Genomic DNA, 22,218 nt, shown 5'->3' on the forward strand with positions numbered 1-22,218 from the left:
ATGTTGACTTTTTGAGTTCCGTTCAACTTTGAAGGCTCTATTGCTTTGCATTGCGTTATGCGAGGCACGATCCAAACACTAACTTTCAGAAAGTCAATAACTGATCTCATATTTCAAAATGGTTCCACTGGGGGTTGAACCCAGGACCTTCTGCGTGTAAAGCAGACGTGATAACCGCTACACTATGGAACCTGTAAGAAGTTTACCAAAGTGTCAATTTTTCTGAAAGGGAAGGGTTAAACACCAAAGAATGCTTGCATCCTATAATTCAACCTGAGATCCTTTGGCATTTCTTTGGTTTTAGGGCAATTTCAAGGGTATAGCAAAACTGATGTTTCTGGCCACTCTTTGCATAAGGGCCATGACCTGGTACCAGCCCTTAGCAAAGAGCTCCAGGGTCGATACGGTTCCCATATAAAAGCTATACTCTGGAAGCCGTTCCTCAAGAAATGGAAGGGAGAGGGCAAAAGACTAGTTGCCATACGTGCCTGTTACCTCCCTGCAGCTGATTTTCTCCCCATTACTGACTTACCTTGTCTTGTTTTATACCGTGTCTCTGTGTGGAGGTGGCCACCTTTTTAGAGGCAGGGCTTTGCTTCCTCATGTCAGAAAGCCTCCAGCAAGGAGAAGAGTGAGCACCACAGTAGTGACAGCCCCATATTTCACTCCAATTCCCCTGAGTTTAGAAGTCAGAGTTTTCAATGCCTTAGATCTCAGACTACAAACCCATAGCTACTGTATGCGGCTGCTGGCACAGAAGTGCTTGGGCACACTTGTATACCAGGAAGTACCAAGCTTTTTTGAGGAGGAATTTCAGGCCAAAAATACATTTTTCAGGGTACTGTTAAGGAACAATTCACAGGTGTAAATGTTTCCTACACTATAGCAAATGTTGACTTTTTGAGTTGCGTTCAACTTTGAAGGCTCTATTGCTTTGCATTGCGTTGTGCGAGGCATGATCCAAACACTGACTTTCAGAAAGTCAATAACTGATCTCATATTTCAAAATGGTTCCCACTGGGGGTTGAACCCAGGACCTTCTGCGTGTAAAACAGACGTGATAACCGCTACACTATGGAACCTGTAAGAAGTTTACCAAAGTGTCAATTTTTCTGAAAGGGAAGGGTTAAACACCAAAGAATGCTTACATCCTATAATTCAACCTGAGATCCTTTGGCATTTCTTTGGTTTTAGGACACTTTCAAGGGTATAACAAAACTGATGTTTCTGGACACTCTTTGCATAAGGGCCATGACCTGGTACCAGCCCTTAGCAAAGAGCTCCAGGGTCACTCCGGTTCCCATATAAAAGCTATACTCTGGAAGCCGTTCCTCAAGAAATGGAAGGGAGAGGGCAAAGGACTAAGTGCCAGACGTGCCTGTTGCCTCCCTGCAGCTGATTTTCTCCCCATTACTGATTTACCTTGTCTTGTTTTATACCGTGTCTCTGTGTGGAGGTGGCCACCTTTTTAGAGGCAGGGCTTTGCTTCCTCATGTCAGAAAGCCACCAGCAAGGAAAATAGTGAGCACCACAGTAGTGACAGCTCCATATTTCACTCCAATTCCCCTGAGACTAGAAGTCAGAGTTTTCAATGCCTTAGATCTCACACTACAAACACATAGATACTGTATGCGGCTGCTGGCACAGAAGTGCTTGGGCACACTTGTATACCAGGAAGTACCAAGCTATTTTGAGGAGGAATTTCAGACCAAAGATACATTTTACAGGGTACTGCTTAGGAACAATTCACAGGTGTAAATGTTTCCTACACTATAGCAAATGTTGACTTTTTGAGTTGCGTTCAACTTTGAAGGCTCTATTGCTTTGCATTGCGTTGTGTGAGGCATGATCCAAACACTGACTTTCAGAAAGTCAATAACTGATCTCATATTTCAAAATGGTTCCACTGGGGGTGGAACCCAGGACCTTCTGCGTGTAAAGCAGACGTGATAACCGCTACACTATGGAACCTGTGAGAAGTTTACCAAATTGTCAATTTTTCTGAAAGGGAAGAGTGAAACACCAAAGAATGCTTGCATCCTATAATTCAACCTGAGATCCTTTGGCATTTCTTTGGTTTTAGGGCACTTTCAAAGGTTGTAGCAAAACTGATGTTTCTGGCCACTCTTTGCATAAGGGCCATGACCTGGTACCAACCCTTAGCAAAGAGCTCCAGGGTCGCTACGGTTCCCGTATAAAAGCTATACTTTGGAAGCCGTTCCTCAAGAAATGGAAGGGAGAGGGCAAAGGACTAGTTGCCAGACGGGCCTGTTGCCTCCCTGCAGCTGATTTTCTCCCCATTACTGACTTACCATGTCTTGTTTTATACTGTGTCTCTGTGTGGAGGTGGCCACATTTTTAGAGGCAGGGCTTTGCTTCCTCATGTCAGAAAGCCACCAGCAAGGAGAAGAGTGAGCACCACAGTAGTGACAGCCCCTTATTTCACTCCAATTCCCCTGAGACTAGAAGTCAGAGTTTTCAATGACTTAGATCTCACACTACAAACACATAGCTACTGTATGCGGCTGCTGGCACAGAAGTGCTTGGGCACACTTATATACCAGGAAGTACCAAGCTATTTTGAGTAGGAATTTCAGGCCAAAGATACATTTTTCAGGGTACTGCTTAGGAACAATTCACAGATGTAAATGTATTCTACACTATAGCAAATGTTGACTTTTTGAGTTGCGTTCAACTTTGAAGGCTCTATTGCTTTGCATTGCGTTGTGCGAGGCATGATCCAAACACTGACTTTCAGAAAGTCAATAACTGATCTCATATTTCAAAATGGTTCCACTGGGGGTTGAACCCAGGACCTTCTGCGTGTAAAGCAGACGTGATAACCGCTACACTATGGAACCTGTGAAAACTTTAAAAAATTGTCAATTTTTCTGAAAGGGAAGGGTGAAACACCAAAGAATGCTTGCATCCTATAATTCAACCTGAGATCCTTTGGCATTTCTTTGGTTTTAGGACACTTTCAAGGTTGTAGCAAAACTGATGTTTCTGGACACTCTTTGCATAAGGGCCATGACCTGGTACCAGCCCTTAGCAAAGAGCTCCAGGGTCACTCCGGTTCCCATATAAAAGCTATACTCTGGAAGCCGTTCCTCAAGAAATGGAAGGGAGAGGGCAAAGGACTAAGTGCCAGACGGGCCTGTTGCCTCCCTGCAGCTGATTTTCTCCCCATTACTGATTTACCTTGTCTTGTTTTATACCGTGTCTCTGTGTGGAGGTGGCCACCTTTTTAGAGGCAGGGCTTTGCTTCCTCATGTCAGAAAGCCACCAGCAAGGAAAATAGTGAGCACCACAGTAGTGACAGCCCCATATTTCAATCCAATTCCCCTGAGACTAGAAGTCAGAGTTGTCAATGCCTTAGATCTCACACTACAAACACATAGCTACTGTATGCGGCTGCTGGCACAGAAGTGCTTGGGCACACTTATATATCAGGAAGTACCAAGCTATTTTGAGGAGGAATTTCAGGCCAAAGATACATTTTTCAGGGTACTGCTTAGGAACAATTCACATGTGTAAATGTATTCTACACTATAGCAAATGTTGACTTTTTGAGTTGCGTTCAACTTTGAAGGCTCTATTGCTTTGCATTGCGTTGTGCGAGGCATGATCCAAACACTGACTTTCAGAAAGTCAATAACTGATCTCATATTTCAAAATGGTTCCACTGGGGGTTGAACCCAGGACCTTCTGCGTGTAAAACAGACATGATAACCGCTACACTATGGAACCTGTGAGAAGTTTACCAAATTGTCAATTTTTCTGAAAGGGAAGAGTGAAACACCAAAGAATGCTTGCATCCTATAATTCAACCTGAGATCCTTTGGCATTTCTTTGGTTTTAGGGCACTTTCAAGGGTATAGCAAAACTGATGTTTCTGGCCACTCTTTGCATAAGGGCCATGACCTGGTACCAACCCTTAGCAAAGAGCTCCAGGGTCGCTACGGTTCCCGTATAAAAGCTATACTTTGGAAGCCGTTCCTCAAGAAATGGAAGGGAGAGGGCAAAGGACTAGTTGCCAGACGGGCCTGTTGCATCCCTGCAGCTGATTTTCTCCCCATTACTGACTTACCTTGTCTTGTTTTATACCGTGTCTCTGTGTGGAGGTGGCCACCTTTTTAGAGGCAGGGCTTTGCTTCCTCATGTCAGAAAGCCTCCAGCAAGGAGAAGAGTGAGCACCACAGTAGTGACAGCCCCATATTTCACTCCAATTCCCCTGAGTTTAGAAGTCAGAGTTTTCAATGCCTTAGATCTCACACTACAAACACATAGCTACTGTATGCGGTTGCTGGCACAGAAGTTCTTGGGCACACTTGAATACCAGGAAGTACCAAGCTTTTTTTAGGAGGAATTTCAGGCCAAAAATACATTTTTCAGGGTACTGTTTAGGAACAATTCACAGGTGTAAATGTTTCCTACACTATAGCAAATGTTTGCTTTTTGAGTTCTCTTCAACTTTCAAGGCTCTATTGCTTTGCATTGCGTTGTGCGAGGCATGATCCAAACACTGACTTTCAGAAAGTCAATAACTGATCTCATATTTCAAAATGGTTCCACTGGGGGTTGAACCCAGGACCTTCTGTGTGTAAAGCAGACGTGAAAACCACTACACTATGGAACCTGTGAGAAGTTTACCAAATTGTCAATTTTTCTGAAAGGGCAGAGTGAAACACCAAAGAATGCTTGCATCCTATAATTCAACCTGAGATCCTTTGGCATTTCTTTGGTTTTAGGGCACTTTCAAGGTTGTAGCAAAACTGATGTTTCTGGCCACTCTTTGCATAAGGGCCATGACCTGGTACCAGCCCTTAGCAAAGAGCTCCAGGGTCACTCCGGATCCCATATAAAAGCTATACTCTGGAAGCCGTTCCTCAAGAAATGGAAGGGAGAGGGCAAAGGACTAGTTGCCAGGCGTGCCTGTTGCCTCAATGCAGCTGATTTTCTCCCCATTACTGACTTACCTTGTCTTGTTTTATACCGTGTCTCTGTGTGGAGGTGGCCACATTTTTAGAGGCAGGGCTTTGCTTCCTCATGTCAAAAAGCCACCAGCAAGGAGAAGAGTGAGCACCACAGTAGTGACAGCCCCATATTTCACTCCATTTCCCGTGAGACTAGAAGTCAGAGTTTTCAATGACTTGGATCTCACACTACAAACACATAGCTACTGTATGTGGCTGTTGGCACAGGAGTGCTTGGGCACACTTGTATACCAGGAAGTACCAAGCTATTTTGAGGAGGAATTTCCGGCCAAAGATACATTTTTCAGGGTGCTGCTTAGGAACAATTCACATGTGTAAATGTTTCCTACACTATAGCAAATGTTGACTTTTTGAGTTCCGTTCAACTTTGAAGGCTCTATTGCTTTGCATTGCGTTGTGCGAGGCACGATCCAAACACTGACTTTCAGAAAGTCAATAACTGATCTCATATTTCAAAATGGTTCCACTGGGGGTTGAACCCAGGACCTTCTGCGTGTAAAGCAGACGTGATAACCGCTACACTATGGAACCTGTAAGAAGTTTACCAAATTGTCAATTTTTCTGAAAGGGAAGGGTTAATCACCAAAGAATGCTTTCATCCTATAATTCAACCTGAGATCCTGTGGCATTTCTTTGGTTTTAGGGCACTTTCAAGGGTATAGCAAAACTGATGTTTCTGGACACTCTTTGCATAAGGGCCATGACCTGGTACCAGCCCTTAGCAAAGAGCTCCAGGGTCACTCCGGTTCCCGTATAAAAGCTATACTCTGGACGCCGTTCCTCAAGAAATGGAAGGGAGAGGGCAAAGGACTAGTTGCCAGACGGGCCTGTTGCCTCAATGCAGCTGATTTTCTCCCCATTACTGACTTACCTTGTCTTGTTTTATACTGTGTCTCTGTGTGGAGGTGGCCACATTTTTAGAGGCAGGGCTTTGCTTCCTCATGTCAGAAAGCCACCAGCAAGGAAAATAGTGAGCACCACAGTAGTGACAGCCCCATATTTCAATCCAATTCCCCTGAGACTAGAAGTCAGAGTTGTCAATGCCTTAGATCTCACACTACAAACACATAGCTACTGTAAGCGGCTGCTGGCACAGAAGTGCTTGGGCACACTTATATATCAGGAAGTACCAAGCTATTTTGAGGAGGAATTTCAGGCCAAAGATACATTTTTCAGGGTACTGCTTAGGAACAATTCACATGTGTAAATGTATTCTACACTATAGCAAATGTTGACTTTTTGAGTTGCGTTCAACTTTGAAGGCTCTATTGCTTTGCATTGCGTTGTGCGAGGCATGATCCAAACACTGACTTTCAGAAAGTCAATAACTGATCTCATATTTCAAAATGGTTCCACTGGGGGTTGAACTCAGGACCTTCTGCGTGTAAAGCAGACGTGATAACCGCTACACTATGGAACCTGTTAGAAGTTGCCCAAATTGTACATTTTTCTGAAAGGGAAGGGTTAAACACCAAAGAATGCTTGCATCCTTTAATTCAACCTGAGATCCTTTGGCATTTCTTTGGTTTTAGGACACTTTCAAGGTTGTAGCAAAACTGATGTTTCTGGACACTCTTTGCATAAGGGCCATGACCTGGTACCAGCCCTTAGCAAAGAGCTCCAGGGTCACTCCGGTTCCCATATAAAAGCTATACTCTGGAAGCCGTTCCTCAAGAAATGGAAGGGAGAGGGCAAAGGACTAAGTGCCAGACGTGCCTGTTGCCTCCCTGCAGCTGATTTTCTCCCCATTACTGACTTACCATGTCTTGTTTTATACCGTGTCTCTGTGTGGAGGTGGCCACCTTTTTAGAGGCAGGGCTTTGCTTCCTCATGTCAGATAGCCACCAGCAAGGAAAATAGTGAGCACCACAGTAGTGACAGCCCCATATTTCACTCCAATTCCCCTGAGACTAGAAGTGAGAGTTTTCAATGACTTAGATCTGACACAACAAACACATAGCTACTGTATGCGGCTGCTGGCACAGAAGTGCTTGGGCACACTTGTATACCAGGAAGTACCAAGCTATTTTGAGGAGGAATTTCAGGCCAAAGATACTTTTTTCAGGGTACTGCTTAGGAACAATTGACATGTGTAAATGTTTCCTACACTATAGCAAATGTTGACTTTTTGAGTTCCGTTCAACTTTGAAGGCTCTATTGCTTTGCATTGTGCGAGGCACGATCCAAACAATGACTTTCAGAAAGTCAATAACTGATCTCATATTTCAAAATGGTTCCACTGGGGGTTGAACCCAGGACCTTCTGCGTGTAAAGCAGACGTGATAACCGCTACACTATGGAACCTGTAAGAAGTTGGCCAAATTGTCAATTTTTCTGAAAGGGAAGAGTGAAACACCAAAGAATGCTTGCATCCTATAATTCAACCTGAGATCCTTTGGCATTTCTTTGGTTTTAGGGCACTTTCAAGGGTATAGCAAAACTGATGTTTCTGGCCACTATTTGTATAAGGGCCATGACCTGGTACCAGCCCTTAGCAAAGAGCTCCGGGGTCACTCCGGTTCCCGTATAAAAGCTATACTCTGGAAGCCGTTCCTCAAGAAATGGAAGGGAGAGGGCAAAGGACTAGTTGCCAGACATGCCTGTTGCCTCCCTGCAGCTGATTTTCTCCCCATTACTGACTTACCATGTCTTGTTTTATACTGTGTCTCTGTGTGGAAGTGGCCACATTTTTAGAGGCAGGGCTTTGCTTCCTCATGTCAAAAAGCCACCAGCAAGGAGAAGAGTGAGCACCACAGTAGTGACAGCCCCATATTTCACTCCATTTCCCCTGAGACTAGAAGTCAGAGTTTTCAATGACTTAGATCTCAAACTACAAACACATAGCTACTGTATGCGGCTGCTGGCACATAAGTGCTTGGGCACACTTATATACCAGGAAGTACCAAGCTATTTTGAGGAGGAATTTCAGGCCAAAGATACATTTTTCAGGGTACTGCTTAGGAACAATTCACAGGTGTAAATGTATTCTACACTATAGCAAATGTTGACTTTTTGAGTTGCGTTCAACTTTGAAGGCTCTATTGCTTTGCATTGCGTTGTGCGAGGCACGATCCAAACACTGACTTTCAGAAAGTCAATAACTGATCTCATATTTCAAAATGGTTCCACTGGGGGTTGAACCCAGGACCTTCTGCATGTAAAGCAGACGTGATAACCGCTACACTATGGAACCTGTGAAAACTTTAACAAATTGTCAATTTTTCTGAAAGGGAAGGGTTAAACACCAAAGAATGCTTGCATCCTATAATTCAACCTGAGATCCTTTGGCATTTCTTTGGTTTTAGGGCACTTTCAAGGGTATAGCAAAACTGATGTTTCTGGACACTCTTTGCATAAGGGCCATGACCTGGTACCAGCCCTTAGCAAAGAGCTCCAGGGTCACTCCGGTTCCCGTATAAAAGCTATACTCTGGAAGCCGTTCCTCAAGAAATGGAAGGGAGAGGGCAAAGGACTAGTTGCCAGACGTGCCTGTTGCCTCCCTGCAGCTGATTTTCTCCCCATTACTGACTTACCTTGTCTTGTTTTATACCGTGTCTCTGTGTGTAGGTGGCCACATTTTTAGAGGCAGGGCTTTGCTTCCTCATGTCAAAAAGCCACCAGCAAGGAGAAGAGTGAGCACCACAGTAGTGACAGCCCCATATTTCACTCCAATTCCCCTGAGACTAGAAGTGAGAGTTTTCAATGACTTAGATCTGACACAACAAACACATAGCTACTGTATGCGGCTGCTGGCACAGAAGTGCTTGGGCAGACTTGTATACCAGGAAGTACCAAGCTATTTTGAGGAGGAATTTCAGGCCAAAGATACTTTTTTCAGGGTACTGCTTAGGAACAATTGACATGTGTAAATGTTTCCTACACTATAGCAAATGTTGACTTTTTGAGTTCCGTTCAACTTTGAAGGCTCTATTGCTTTGCATTGTGCGAGGCACGATCCAAACAATGACTTTCAGAAAGTCAATAACTGATCTCATATTTTAAAATGGTTCCACTGGGGGTTGAACCCAGGACCTTCTGCGTGTAAAGCAGACGTGATAACCGCTACACTATGGAACCTGTAAGAAGTTGACCAAATTGTCAATTTTTCTGAAAGGGAAGGGTTAAACACCAAAGAATGCTTGCATCCTATAATTCAACCTGAGATCCTTTGGCATTTCTTTGGTTTTAGGACACTTTCAAGGTTGTAGCAAAACTGATGTTTCTGGACACTCTTTGCATAAGGGCCATGACCTGGTACCAGCCCTTAGCAAAGAGCTCCAGGGTCACTCCGGTTCCCATATAAAAGCTATACTCTGGAAGCCGTTCCTCAAGAAATGGAAGGGAGAGGGCAAAGGACTAGTTGCCAGACGGGCCTGTTGCCTCCCTGCAGCTGATATTCTCCCCATTACTGACTTACCATGTCTTGTTTTATACTGTGTCTCTGTGTGGTGGTGGCCACATTTTTAGAGGCAGGGCTTTGCTTCCTCATGTCAGAAAGCCTCCAGCAAGGAGAAGAGTGAGCACCACAGTAGTGACAGCCCCATATTTCACTCCAAATCCCCTGAGACTAGAAGTCAGAGTTTTCAATGACTTAGATCTCACACTACAAACACATAGCTACTGTATGCGGCTGCTGGCACAGAAGTGCTTGGGTACACTTATATACCAGGAAGTACCAAGCTATTTTGAGGAGGAATTTCAGGCGAAAGATACATTTTTCAGGGTACTGTTTAGGAACAATTCACAGGTGTAAATGTTTCCTACACTATAGCAAATGTTGACTTTTTGAGTTCTCTTTAACTTTGAAGGCTCTATTGCTTTGCATTGCGTTGTGCGAGGCATGATCCAAACACTGACTTTCAGAAAGTCAATAACTGATTTCATATTTCAAAATAGCTCCACTGGGGGTTGAACCCAGGACCTTCTACGTGTAAAGCAGACGTGATAACCGCTACACTATGGAACCTGTGAGAAGTTTACCAAATTGTCAATTTTTCTGAAAGGGAAGAGTGAAACACCAAAGAATGCTTGCATCCTATAATTCAACCTGAGATCCTTTGGCATTTGTTTGGTTTTAGGGCACTTTCAACGTTGTAGCAAAACTGATGTTTCTGGCCACTCTTTGCATAAGGGCCATGACCTGGTACCAGCCCTTAGCAAAGAGCTCCAGGGTCACTCCGGATCCCATATAAAAGCTATACTCTGGAAGCCGTTCCTCAAGAAATGGAAGGGAGAGGGCAAAGGACTAGTTGCCAGGCGTGCCTGTTGCCTCCCTGCAGCTGATTTTCTCCCCATTACTGACTTACCATGTCTTGTTTTATACCGTGTCTCTGTGTGGAGGTGGCCACATTTTTAGAGGCAGGGCTTTGCTTCCTCATGTCAAAAAGCCACCAGCAAGGAGAAGAGTGAGCACCACAGTAGTGACAGCCCCATATTTCACTCCATTTCCCCTGAGACTAGAAGTCAGAGTTTTCAATGACTTAGATCTCACACTACAAACACATAGCTACTGTATGTGGCTGTTGGCACAGGAGTGCTTGGGCACACTTGTATACCAGGAAGTACCAAGCTATTTTGAGGAGGAATTTCCGGCCAAAGATACATTTTTCAGGGTACTGCTTAGGAACAATTCACATGTGTAAATGTTTCCTACACTATAGCAAATGTTGACTTTTTGAGTTGCGTTCAACTTTGAAGGCTCTATTGCTTTGCATTGCGTTGTGCGAGGCACGATCCAAACACTGACTTTCAGAAAGTCAATAACTGATCTCATATATCAAAATGGTTCCACTGGGGGTTGAACCCAGGACCTTCTGTGTGTAAAGCAGACGTGATAACCGCTACACTATGGAACCTGTAAGAAATTTACCAAAGTGTCAATTTTTCTGAAAGGGAAGGGTTAATCACCAAAGAATGCTTTCATCCTATAATTCAACCTGAGATCCTGTGGCATTTCTTTGGTTTTAGGGCACTTTCAAGGGTATAGCAAAACTGATGTTTCTGGACACTCTTTGCATAAGGGCCATGACCTGGTACCAGCCCTTAGCAAAGAGCTCCAGGGTCACTCCAGTTCCCGTATAAAAGCTATACTCTGGAAGCCGTTCCTCAAGAAATGGAAGGGAGAGGGCAAAGGACTAGTTGCCAGACGTGCCTGTTGCCTCAATGCAGCTGATATTCTCCCCATTACTGACTTACCATGTCTTGTTTTATACTGTGTCTCTGTGTGGTGGTGGCCACATTTTTAGAGGCAGGGCTTTGCTTCCTCATGTCAGAAAGCCTCCAGCAAGGAGAAGAGTGAGCACCACAGTAGTGACAGCCCCATATTTCACTCCAATTCCCCTGAGACTAGAAGTGAGAGTTTTCAATGACTTAGATCTGACACAACAAACACATAGCTACTGTATGCGGCTGCTGGCACAGAAGTGCTTGGGCAGACTTGTATACCAGGAAGTACCAAGCTATTTTAAGGAGGAATTTCAGGCCAAAGATACATTTTTCAGGGTACTGCTTAGGAACAATTGACATGTGTAAATGTTTCCTACACTATAGCAAATGTTGACTTTTTGAGTTGCGTTCAACTTTGAAGGCTCTATTGCTTTGCATTGCGTTGTGCGAGGCATGATCCAAACACTGACTTTCAGAAAGTCAATAACTGATCTCATATTTCAAAATGGTTCCACTGGGGGTTGAATCCAGGACTTTCTGCGTGTAAAGCAGACGTGATAACCGCTACACTATGGAACCTGTGAGAAGTTTACCAAATTGTCAATTTTTCTGAAAGGGAAGAGTGAAACACCAAAGAATGCTTGCATCCTATAATTCAACCTGAGATCCTTTGGCATTTCTTTGGTTTTAGGACACTTTCAAGGGTATAGCAAGACTGATGTTTCTGGCCACTCTTTGCATAAGGGCCATGACCTGGTACCAACCCTTAGCAAAGAGCTCCAGGGTCGCTACGGTTCCCATATAAAAGCTATACTTTGGAAGCCGTTCCTCAAGAAATGAAAGGGAGAGGGCAAAGGACTAGTTGCCAGACGGGCCTGTTGCCTCCCTGCAGCTGATTTTCTCCCCATTACTGACTTACCATGTCTTGTTTTATACCGTGTCTCTGTGTGGAGGTGGCCACATTTTTAGAGGCAGGGCTTTGCTTCCTCATGTCAGAAAGCCACCAGCAAGGAGAAGAGTGAGCACCACAGTAGTGACAGCCCCTTATTTCACTCCAATTCCCCTGAGACTAGAAGTCAGAGTTTTCAATGACTTAGATCTCACACTACAAACACATAGCTACTGTATGCGGCTGCTGGCACAGAAGTGCTTGGGCACACTTATATACCAGGAAGTACCAAGCTATTTTGAGGAGGAATTTCAGGCCAAAGATACATTTTTCAGGGTACTGATTAGGAACAATTCACACGTGTAAATGTATTCTACACTATAGCAAATGTTGACTTTTTGAGTTGCGTTCAACTTTGAAGGCTCTATTGCTCTGCATTGCGTTGTGCGAGGCATGATCCAAACACTGACTTTCAGAAAGTCAATAACTGATCTCATATTTCAAAATGGTTCCACTGGGGGTTGAAACCCAGGACCTTCTGCGTGTAAAGCAGACGTGATAACCGCTACACTATGGAACCTGTGTAAGAAGTTGACCAAATTGTCAATTATTCTGAAAGGGAAGGGTTAAACACCAAAGAATGCTTGCATCCTTTAATTCAACCTGAGATCCTTTGGCATTTCTTTGGTTTTAGGACACTTTCAAGGTTGTAGCAAAACTGATGTTTCTGGACACTCTTTGCATAAGGGCCATGACCTGGTACCAGCCCTTAGCAAAGAGCTCCAGGGTCACTCCGGTTCCCATATAAAAGCTATACTTTGGAAGCCGTTCCTCAAGAAATGGAAGGGAGAGGGCAAAGGACTAGTTGCCAGACGGGCCTGTTGCCTCCCTGCAGCTGATTTTCTCCCCATTACTGATTTACCTTGTCTTGTTTTATACCGTGTCTCTGTGTGGAGGTGGCCACCTTTTTAGAGGCAGGGCTTTGCTTCCTCATGTCAGAAAGCCACCAGCAAGGAAAATAGTGAGCACCACAGTAGTGACAGCCCCATATTTCACTCCAATTCCCCTGAGACTAGAAGTCAGAGTTTTCAATGCATTAGATCTCACACTACAAACACATAGCTACTGTATGCGGCTGCTGGCACAGAAGTGCTTGGGCACACTTATATACCAGGAAGTACCAAGCTATTTTGAGGAGGAATTTCAGGCCAAAGATACATTTTTCAGGGTACTGCTTAGGAACAATTCACAGGTGTAAATGTATTCTACACTATAGCAAATGTTGACTTTTTGAGTTGCGTTCAACTTTGAAGGCTCTATTGCTTTGCATTGCGTTGTGCGAGGCACGATCCAAACACTGACTTTCAGAAAGTCAATAACTGATCTCATATTTCAAAAAGGTTCCACTGGGGGTTGAACCCAGGACCTTCTGCGTGTAAAGCAGACGTGATAACTGCTACACTATGGAACCTGTGAGAAGTTTGCCAAATTGTCAATTTTTCTGAAAGGGAAGAGTGAAACACCAAAGAATGCTTGCATCCTATAATTCAACCTGAGATCCTTTGGCATTTCTTTGGTTTTAGGACACTTTCAAGGGTATAGCAAGACTGATGTTTCTGGCCACTCTTTGCATAAGGGCCATGACCTGGTACCAACCCTTAGCAAAGAGCTTCAGGGTCGCTACGGTTCCCGTATAAAAGCTATACTTTGGAAGCCGTTCCTCAAGAAATGGAAGGGAGAGGGCAAAGGACTAGTTGCCAGACGGGCCTGTTGCCTCCCTGCAGCTGATTTTCTCCCCATTACTGACTTACCATGTCTTGTTTTATACTGTGTCTCTGTGTGGAGGTGGCCACATTTTTAGAGGCAGGGCTTTGCTTCCTCATGTCAGAAAGCCACCAGCAAGGAGAAGAGTGAGCACCACAGTAGTGACAGCCCCTTATTTCACTCCAATTCCCCTGAGGCTAGAAGTCAGAGTTTTCAATGACTTAGATCTCACACTACAAACACATAGCTACTGTATGCGGCTGCTGGCACAGAAGTGCTTGGGCACACTTATATACCAGGAAGTACAAGGCTATTTTGAGGAGGAATTTCAGGCCAAAGATACATTTTTCAGGGTACTGCTTAGGAACAATTCACAGGTGTAAATGTTTCCTACACTATAGCAAATGTTGACTTTTTGAGTTGCGTTCAACTTTGAAGGCTCTATTGCTCTGCATTGCGTTGTGCGAGGCATGATCCAAACACTGACTTTCAGAAAGTCAATAACTGATCTCATATTTCAAAATGGTTTCACTGGGGGTTGAACCCAGGACCTTCTGCGTGTAAAGCAGACGTGATAACCGCTACACTATGGAACCTGTGAAAACTTTAACAAATTGTCAATTTTTCTGAAAGGGAAGGGTTAAACACCAAAGAATGCTTGCATCCTATAATTCAAACTGAGATCCTTTGGCATTTCTTTGGTTTTAGGGCACTTTCAAGGGTATAACAAAACTGATGTTTCTGGCCACTCTTTGTATAAGGGCCATGACCTGGTACCAGCCCTTAGCAAAGAGCTCCGGGGTCACTCCGGTTCCCGTATAAAAGCTATACTCTGGAAGCCGTTCCTCAAGAAATGGAAGGGAGAGGGCAAAGGACTAGTTGCCAGACGTGCCTGTTGCCTCCCTGCAGCTGATTTTCTCCCCATTACTGACTTACCTTGTCTTGTTTTATACCGTGTCTCTGTGTGGAGGTGGCCACCTTTTTAGAGGCGGGGCTTTGCTTCCTCATGTCAGAAAGCCTCCAGCAAGGAGAAGAGTGAGCACCACAGTAGTGACAGCCCCATATTTCACTCCAATTCCCCTGAGTTTAGAAGTCAGAGTTTTCAATGCCTTAGATCTCAGACTACAAACCCATAGCTACTGTATGCGGCTGCTGGCACAGAAGTGCTTGGGCACACTTGTATACCAGGAAGTACCAAGCTTTTTTGAGGAGGAATTTCAGGCCAAAAATACATTTTTTAGGGTACTGTTTAGGAACAATTCACAGGTGTAAATGTTTCCTACACTATAGCAAATGTTGACTTTTTGAGTTCTCTTCAACTTTGAAGGCTCTATTGCTTTGCATTGCCTTGTGCGAGGCATGATCCAAACACTGACTTTCAGAAAGTCAATAACTGATCTCATATTTCAAAATGGTTCCACTGGGGTTTGAACCCAGGACCTTCTGCGTGTAAAGCAGACGTGATAACCGCTACACTATGGAACCTGTAAGAAGTTCACCAAATTGTCAATTTCTCTGAAAGGGAAGGGTTAAACACCAAAGAATGCTTGCATCCTATAATTCAACCTGAGATCCTTTGGCATTTCTTTGGTTTTAGGACACTTTCAAGGGTATAGCAAAACTGATGTTTCTGGCCACTCTTTGCATAAGGGCCATGACCTGGTACCAACCCTTAGCAAAGAGCTCCAGGGTCACTCCGGTTCCCATATAAAAGCTATACTCCGGAAGCCGTTCCTCAAGAAATGGAAGGGAGAGGGCAAAGGACTAAGATCCAGACGGGCCTGTTGCCTCCCTGCAGCTGATTTTCTCCCCATTACTGATTTACCTTGTCTTGTTTTATACCGTGTCTCTGTGTGGAGGTGGCCACCTTTTTAGAGGCAGGGCTTTGCTTCCTCATGTCAGAAAGCCACCAGCAAGGAAAATAGTGAGCACCACAGTAGTGACAGCCCCATATTTCACTCCAATTCCCCTGAGACTAGAAGTCAGAGTTTTCAATGCATTAGATCTCACACTACAAACACATAGCTACTGTATGCGGCTGCTGGCACAGAAGTGCTTGGGCACACTTATATACCAGGAAGTACCAAGCTATTTTGAGGAGGAATTTCAGGCCAAAGATACATTTTTCAGGGTACTGCTTAGGAACAATTCACAGGTGTAAATGTATTCTACACTATAGCAAATGTTGACTTTTTGAGTTGCGTTCAACTTTGAAGGCTCTATTGCTTTGCATTGCGTTGGGCGAGGCACGATCCAAACACTGACTTTCAGAAAGTCAATAACTGATCTCATATTTCAAAATGGTTCCACTGGGGGTTGAACCCAGGACCTTCTGCGTGTAAAGCAGACGTGATAACTGCTACACTATGGAACCTGTGAGAAGTTTTCCAAATTGTCAATTTTTCTGAAAGGGAAGAGTGAAACACCAAAGAATGCTTGCATCCTATAATTCAACCTGAGATCCTTTGGCATTTCTTTGGTTTTAGGACACTTTCAGTGGTATAGCAAGACTGATGTTTCTGGCCACTCTTTGCATAAGGGCCATGACCTGGTACCAACCCTTAGCAAAGAGCTTCAGGGTCGCTACGGTTCCCGTATAAAAGCTATACTTTGGAAGCCGTTCCTCAAGAAATGGAAGGGAGAGGGCAAAGGACTAGTTGCCAGACGGGCCTGTTGCCTCCCTGCAGCTGATTTTCTCCCCATTACTGACTTACCATGTCTTGTTTTATACTGTGTCTCTGTGTGGAGGTGGCCACATTTTTAGAGGCAGGGCTTTGCTTCCTCATGTCAGAAAGCCACCAGCAAGGAGAAGAGTGAGCACCACAGTAGTGACAGCCCCTTATTTCACTCCAATTCCCCTGAGACTAGAAGTCAGAGTTTTCAATGACTTAGATCTCACACTACAAACACATAGCTACTGTATGCGGCTGCTGGCACAGAAGTGCTTGGGCACACTTATATACCAGGAAGTACAAGGCTATTTTGAGGAGGAATTTCAGGCCAAAGATACATTTTTCAGGGTACTGCTTAGGAACAATTCACAGGTGTAAATGTTTCCTACACTATAGCAAATGTTGACTTTTTGAGTTGCGTTCAACTTTGAAGGCTCTATTGCTCTGCATTGCGTTGTGCGAGGCATGATCCAAACACTGACTTTCAGAAAGTCAATAACTGATCTCATATTTCAAAATGGTTTCACTGGGGGTTGAACCCAGGACCTTCTGCGTGTAAAGCAGACGTGATAACCGCTACACTATGGAACCTGTGAAAACTTTAACAAATTGTCAATTTTTCTGAAAGGGAAGGGTTAAACACCAAAGAATGCTTGCATCCTATAATTCAAACTGAGATCCTTTGGCATTTCTTTGGTTTTAGGGCACTTTCAAGGGTATAACAAAACTGATGTTTCTGGCCACTCTTTGTATAAGGGCCATGACCTGGTACCAGCCCTTAGCAAAGAGCTCCGGGGTCACTCCGGTTCCCGTATAAAAGCTATACTCTGGAAGCCGTTCCTCAAGAAATGGAAGGGAGAGGGCAAAGGACTAGTTGCCAGACGTGCCTGTTGCCTCCCTGCAGCTGATTTTCTCCCCATTACTGACTTACCTTGTCTTGTTTTATACCGTGTCTCTGTGTGGAGGTGGCCACCTTTTTAGAGGCAGGGCTTTGCTTCCTCATGTCAGAAAGCCTCCAGCAAGGAGAAGAGTGAGCACCACAGTAGTGACAGCCCCATATTTCACTCCAAATCCCCTGAGACTAGAAGTCAGAGTTTTCAATGACTTAGATCTCACACTACAAACACATAGCTACTGTATGTGGCTGCTGGCACAGAAGTGCTTGGGCACACTTGTATACCAGGAAGTACCAAGCTTTTTTGAGGAGGAATTTCAGGCCAAAAATACATTTTTCAGGGTACTGTTTAGGAACAATTCACAGGTGTAAATGTTTCCTACACTATAGCAAATGTTGACTTTTTGAGTTGCGTTCAACTTTGAAGGCTCTATTGCTTTGCATTGCGTTGTGTGAGGCACGATCCAAACACTGACTTTCAGAAAGTCAATAACTGATCTCATATTTCAAAATGGTTCCACTGGGGGTTGAACCCAGGACCTTCTGCGTGTAAAGCAGACGTGATAACCGCTACACTATGGAACCTGTGAGAAGTTCACCAAATTGTCAATTTTTCTGAAAGGGAAGAGTGAAACACCAAAGAATGCTTGCATCCTATAATTCAACCTGAGATCCTTTGGCATTTCTTTGGTTTTAGGGCACTTTCAAGGGTATAGCAAAACTGATGTTTCTGGCCACTCTTTGCATAAGGGCCATGACCTGGTACCAACCCTTAGCAAAGAGCTCCAGGGTCGCTACGGTTCCCGTATAAAAGCTATACTCTGGAAGCCGTTCCTCAAGAAATGGAAGGGAGAGGGCAAAGGACTAGTTGCCAGACGGGCCTGTTGCCTCCCTGCAGCTGATTTTCTCCCCATTACTGACTTACCATGCCTTGTTTTATACTGTGTCTCTGTGTGGAAGTGGCCACATTTTTAGAGGCAGGGCTTTGCTTCCTCATGTCAGAAAGCCTCCAGCAAGGAGAAGAGTGAGCACCACAGTAGTGACAGCCTCTTATTTCACTCCATTTCCCCTGAAACTAGAAGTCAGAGTTTTCAATGACTTAGATCTCACACTACAAACACATAGCTACTGTATGTGGCTGCTGGCACAGAAGTGCTTGGGCACACTTGTATACCAGGAAGTACCAAGCTTTTTTGAGGAGGAATTTCAGGCCAAAAATACATTTTTCAGGGTACTGTTTAGGAACAATTCACAGGTGTAAATGTTTCCTACACTATAGCAAATGTTGACTTTTTGAGTTGCGTTCAACTTTGAAGGCTCTATTGCTTTGCATTGCGTTGTGTGAGGCACGATCCAAACACTGACTTTCAGAAAGTCAATAACTGATCTCAGATTTCAAAATGGTTCCACTGGGGGTTGAACCCAGGACCTTCTGCATGTAAAGCAGACGTGATAACCGCTACACTATGGAACCTGTGAGAAGTTTACCAAATTGTCAATTTTTCTGAAAGGGAAGAGTGAAACACCAAAGAATGCTTGCATCCTATAATTCAACCTGAGATCCTTTGGCATTTCTTTGGTTTTAGGGCACTTTCAAGGGTATAGCAAAACTGATGTTTCTGGCCACTCTTTGCATAAGGGCCATGACCTGGTACCAACCCTTAGCAAAGAGCTCCAGGGTCGCTACGGTTCCCGTATAAAAGCTATACTCTGGAAGCCGTTCCTCAAGAAATGGAAGGGAGAGGGCAAAGGACTAGTTGCCAGACGGGCCTGTTGCCTCCCTGCAGCTGATTTTCTCCCCATTACTGACTTACCATGTCTTGTTTTATACTGTGTCTCTGTGTGGAAGTGGCCACATTTTTAGAGGCAGGGCTTTGCTTCCTCATGTCAGAAAGCCTCCAGCAAGGAGAAGAGTGAGCACCACAGTAGTGACAGCCCCATATTTCACTCCAAATCCCCTGAGACTAGAAGTCAGAGTTTTCAATGACTTAGATCTCACACTACAAACACATAGCTACTGTATGTGGCTGCTGGCACAGAAGTGCTTGGGCACACTTGTATACCAGGAAGTACCAAGCTTTTTTGAGGAGGAATTTCAGGCCAAAAATACATTTTTCAGGGTACTGTTTAGGAACAATTCACAGGTGTAAATGTTTCCTACACTATAGCAAATGTTGACTTTTTGAGTTGCGTTCAACTTTGAAGGCTCTATTGCTTTGCATTGCGTTGTGTGAGGCACGATCCAAACACTGACTTTCAGAAAGTCAATAACTGATCTCATATTTCAAAATGGTTCCACTGGGGGTTGAACCCACGACCTTCTGCGTGTAAAGCAGACGTGATAACCGCTACACTATGGAACCTGTGAGAAGTTTACCAAATTGTCAATTTTTCTGAAAGGGAAGAGTGAAACACCAAAGAATGCTTGCATCCTATAATTCAACCTGAGATCCTTTGGCATTTCTTTGTTTTTAGGGCACTTTCAAGGGTATAGCAAAACTGATGTTTCTGGCCACTCTTTGCATAAGGGCCATGACCTGGTACCAACCCTTAGCAAAGAGCTCCAGGGTCGCTACGGTTCCCGTATAAAAGCTATACTCTGGAAGCCGTTCCTCAAGAAATGGAAGGGAGAGGGCAAAGGACTAGTTGCCAGACGGGCCTGTTGCCTCCCTGCAGCTGATTTTCTCCCCATTACTGACTTACCATGTCTTGTTTTATACTGTGTCTCTGTGTGGAAGTGGCCACATTTGTAGAGGCAGGGCTTTGCTTCCTCATGTCAGAAAGCCTCCAGCAAGGAGAAGAGTGAGCACCACAGTAGTGACAGCCTCTTATTTCACTCCATTTCCCCTGAAACTAGAAGTCAGAGTTTTCAATGACTTAGATCTCACACTACAAACACATAGCTACTGTATGTGGCTGCTGGCACAGAAGTGCTTGGGCACACTTGTATACCAGGAAGTACCAAGCTTTTTTGAGGAGGAATTTCAGGCCAAAAATACATTTTTCAGGGTACTGTTTAGGAACAATTCACAGGTGTAAATGTTTCCTACACTATAGCAAATGTTGACTTTTTGAGTTGCATTCAACTTTGAAGGCTCTATTGCTTTGCATTGCGTTGTGTGAGGCACGATCCAAACACTGACTTTCAGAAAGTCAATAACTGATCTCATATTTCAAAATGGTTCCACTGGGGGTTGAACCCAGGACCTTCTGCGTGTAAAGCAGACGTGATAACCGCTACACTATGGAACCTGTGAGAAGTTTACCAAATTGTCAATTTTTCTGAAAGGGAAGAGTGAAACACCAAAGAATGCTTGCATCCTATAATTCAACCTGAGATCCTTTGGCATTTCTTTGGTTTTAGGGCACTTTCAAGGGTATAGCAAAACTGATGTTTCTGGCCACTCTTTGCATAAGGGCCATGACCTGGTACCAACCCTTAGCAAAGAGCTCCAGGGTTGCTACGGTTCCCGTATAAAAGCTATACTTTGGAAGCCGTTCCTCAAGAAATGGAAGGGAGAGGGCAAAGGACTAGTTGCCAGACGTGCCTGTTGCCTCCCTGCAGCTGATTTTCTCCCCATTACTGACTTACCATGTCTTGTTTTATACTGTGTCTCTGTGTGGAGGTGGCCACATTTTTAGAGGCGGGGCTTTGCTTCCTCATGTCAGAAAGCCACCAGCAAGGAGAAGAGTGAGCACCACAGTAGTGACAGCCCCATATTTCACTCCAATTCCCCTGAGACTAGAAGTCAGAGTTTTCAATGACTTAGATCTCACACTACAAACACATAGCTACTGTATGTGGCTGCTGGCACAGAAGTGCTTGGGCACACTTGTATACCAGGAAGTACCAAGCTTTTTTGAGGAGGAATTTCAGGCCAAAAATACATTTTTCAGGGTACTGTTTAGGAACAATTCACAGGTGTAAATGTTTCCTACACTATAGCAAATGTTGACTTTTTGAGTTGCGTTCAACTTTGAAGGCTCTATTGCTTTGCATTGCGTTGTGTGAGGCACGATCCAAACACTGACTTTCAGAAAGTCAATAACTGATCTCATATTTCAAAATGGTTCCACTGGGGGTGGAACCCACGACCTTCTGCGTGTAAAGCAGACGTGATAACCGCTACACTATGGAACCTGTGAGAAGTTTACCAAATTGTCAATTTTTCTGAAAGGGAAGAGTGAAACACCAAAGAATGCTTGCATCCTATAATTCAACCTGAGATCCTTTGGCATTTCTTTGGTTTTAGGGCACTTTCAAGGGTATAGCAAAACTGATGTTTCTGGCCACTCTTTGCATAAGGGCCATGACCTGGTACCAACCCTTAGCAAAGAGCTCCAGGGTCGCTACGGTTCCCGTATAAAAGCTATACTCTGGAAGCCGTTCCTCAAGAAATGGAAGGGAGAGGGCAAAGGACTAGTTGCCAGACGGGCCTGTTGCCTCCCTGCAGCTGATTTTCTCCCCATTACTGACTTACCATGTCTTGTTTTATACTGTGTCTCTGTGTGGAAGTGGCCACATTTGTAGAGGCAGGGCTTTGCTTCCTCATGTCAGAAAGCCTCCAGCAAGGAGAAGAGTGAGCACCACAGTAGTGACAGCCTCTTATTTCACTCCATTTCCCCTGAAACTAGAAGTCAGAGTTTTCAATGACTTAGATCTCACACTACAAACACATAGCTACTGTATGTGGCTGCTGGCACAGAAGTGCTTGGGCACACTTGTATACCAGGAAGTACCAAGCTTTTTTGAGGAGGAATTTCAGGCCAAAAATACATTTTTCAGGGTACTGTTTAGGAACAATTCACAGGTGTAAATGTTTCCTACACTATAGC

At 44.3% G+C, this 22,218-nt stretch overlaps 25 non-coding genes across 25 annotated transcripts; all 25 read right to left on the bottom strand.

Annotated features, from left to right (window-relative positions):
• Window positions 1-119: 119 nt before the first annotated feature.
• On the bottom strand, window positions 120-192 carry TRNAV-UAC (transfer RNA valine (anticodon UAC)). Its single transcript has one exon. It is a non-coding gene; the product is annotated as a tRNA-Val (tRNA).
• Window positions 193-1,008: 816 nt separating this feature from the next.
• On the bottom strand, window positions 1,009-1,082 carry TRNAV-UAC (transfer RNA valine (anticodon UAC)). Its single transcript has one exon. It is a non-coding gene; the product is annotated as a tRNA-Val (tRNA).
• An 816-nt stretch (window positions 1,083-1,898) lies between these two features.
• TRNAV-UAC (transfer RNA valine (anticodon UAC)) lies at window positions 1,899-1,971 on the bottom strand. Its single transcript has one exon. It is a non-coding gene; the product is annotated as a tRNA-Val (tRNA).
• An 817-nt stretch (window positions 1,972-2,788) lies between these two features.
• TRNAV-UAC (transfer RNA valine (anticodon UAC)) lies at window positions 2,789-2,861 on the bottom strand. Its single transcript has one exon. It is a non-coding gene; the product is annotated as a tRNA-Val (tRNA).
• Window positions 2,862-3,677: 816 nt separating this feature from the next.
• Window positions 3,678-3,750, bottom strand: TRNAV-UAC (transfer RNA valine (anticodon UAC)). The gene has a single exon. It is a non-coding gene; the product is annotated as a tRNA-Val (tRNA).
• Window positions 3,751-4,566: 816 nt separating this feature from the next.
• TRNAV-UAC (transfer RNA valine (anticodon UAC)) lies at window positions 4,567-4,639 on the bottom strand. Its single transcript has one exon. It is a non-coding gene; the product is annotated as a tRNA-Val (tRNA).
• Window positions 4,640-5,455: 816 nt separating this feature from the next.
• Window positions 5,456-5,528, bottom strand: TRNAV-UAC (transfer RNA valine (anticodon UAC)). Its single transcript has one exon. It is a non-coding gene; the product is annotated as a tRNA-Val (tRNA).
• Window positions 5,529-6,344: 816 nt separating this feature from the next.
• Window positions 6,345-6,417, bottom strand: TRNAV-UAC (transfer RNA valine (anticodon UAC)). Its single transcript has one exon. It is a non-coding gene; the product is annotated as a tRNA-Val (tRNA).
• An 811-nt stretch (window positions 6,418-7,228) lies between these two features.
• TRNAV-UAC (transfer RNA valine (anticodon UAC)) lies at window positions 7,229-7,301 on the bottom strand. The gene has a single exon. It is a non-coding gene; the product is annotated as a tRNA-Val (tRNA).
• An 816-nt stretch (window positions 7,302-8,117) lies between these two features.
• Window positions 8,118-8,190, bottom strand: TRNAV-UAC (transfer RNA valine (anticodon UAC)). The gene has a single exon. It is a non-coding gene; the product is annotated as a tRNA-Val (tRNA).
• An 811-nt stretch (window positions 8,191-9,001) lies between these two features.
• Window positions 9,002-9,074, bottom strand: TRNAV-UAC (transfer RNA valine (anticodon UAC)). Its single transcript has one exon. It is a non-coding gene; the product is annotated as a tRNA-Val (tRNA).
• An 816-nt stretch (window positions 9,075-9,890) lies between these two features.
• TRNAV-UAC (transfer RNA valine (anticodon UAC)) lies at window positions 9,891-9,963 on the bottom strand. The gene has a single exon. It is a non-coding gene; the product is annotated as a tRNA-Val (tRNA).
• An 816-nt stretch (window positions 9,964-10,779) lies between these two features.
• Window positions 10,780-10,852, bottom strand: TRNAV-UAC (transfer RNA valine (anticodon UAC)). Its single transcript has one exon. It is a non-coding gene; the product is annotated as a tRNA-Val (tRNA).
• An 816-nt stretch (window positions 10,853-11,668) lies between these two features.
• Window positions 11,669-11,741, bottom strand: TRNAV-UAC (transfer RNA valine (anticodon UAC)). The gene has a single exon. It is a non-coding gene; the product is annotated as a tRNA-Val (tRNA).
• An 816-nt stretch (window positions 11,742-12,557) lies between these two features.
• Window positions 12,558-12,631, bottom strand: TRNAV-UAC (transfer RNA valine (anticodon UAC)). Its single transcript has one exon. It is a non-coding gene; the product is annotated as a tRNA-Val (tRNA).
• An 818-nt stretch (window positions 12,632-13,449) lies between these two features.
• Window positions 13,450-13,522, bottom strand: TRNAV-UAC (transfer RNA valine (anticodon UAC)). The gene has a single exon. It is a non-coding gene; the product is annotated as a tRNA-Val (tRNA).
• Window positions 13,523-14,338: 816 nt separating this feature from the next.
• TRNAV-UAC (transfer RNA valine (anticodon UAC)) lies at window positions 14,339-14,411 on the bottom strand. The gene has a single exon. It is a non-coding gene; the product is annotated as a tRNA-Val (tRNA).
• Window positions 14,412-15,227: 816 nt separating this feature from the next.
• Window positions 15,228-15,300, bottom strand: TRNAV-UAC (transfer RNA valine (anticodon UAC)). Its single transcript has one exon. It is a non-coding gene; the product is annotated as a tRNA-Val (tRNA).
• Window positions 15,301-16,116: 816 nt separating this feature from the next.
• Window positions 16,117-16,189, bottom strand: TRNAV-UAC (transfer RNA valine (anticodon UAC)). The gene has a single exon. It is a non-coding gene; the product is annotated as a tRNA-Val (tRNA).
• Window positions 16,190-17,005: 816 nt separating this feature from the next.
• On the bottom strand, window positions 17,006-17,078 carry TRNAV-UAC (transfer RNA valine (anticodon UAC)). The gene has a single exon. It is a non-coding gene; the product is annotated as a tRNA-Val (tRNA).
• Window positions 17,079-17,894: 816 nt separating this feature from the next.
• Window positions 17,895-17,967, bottom strand: TRNAV-UAC (transfer RNA valine (anticodon UAC)). The gene has a single exon. It is a non-coding gene; the product is annotated as a tRNA-Val (tRNA).
• An 816-nt stretch (window positions 17,968-18,783) lies between these two features.
• TRNAV-UAC (transfer RNA valine (anticodon UAC)) lies at window positions 18,784-18,856 on the bottom strand. The gene has a single exon. It is a non-coding gene; the product is annotated as a tRNA-Val (tRNA).
• Window positions 18,857-19,672: 816 nt separating this feature from the next.
• TRNAV-UAC (transfer RNA valine (anticodon UAC)) lies at window positions 19,673-19,745 on the bottom strand. Its single transcript has one exon. It is a non-coding gene; the product is annotated as a tRNA-Val (tRNA).
• An 816-nt stretch (window positions 19,746-20,561) lies between these two features.
• Window positions 20,562-20,634, bottom strand: TRNAV-UAC (transfer RNA valine (anticodon UAC)). The gene has a single exon. It is a non-coding gene; the product is annotated as a tRNA-Val (tRNA).
• An 816-nt stretch (window positions 20,635-21,450) lies between these two features.
• TRNAV-UAC (transfer RNA valine (anticodon UAC)) lies at window positions 21,451-21,523 on the bottom strand. The gene has a single exon. It is a non-coding gene; the product is annotated as a tRNA-Val (tRNA).
• Window positions 21,524-22,218: the final 695 nt, after the last annotated feature.

Source organism: Lithobates pipiens, unplaced genomic scaffold (genome assembly GCF_037356315.1).
Source record: "Lithobates pipiens isolate NorthernLeopardFrog02 unplaced genomic scaffold, aLitPip1_a1.2 Scaffold_1, whole genome shotgun sequence".
In the NCBI taxonomy this organism is placed as follows: Eukaryota; Metazoa; Chordata; class Amphibia; order Anura; family Ranidae; genus Lithobates; species Lithobates pipiens.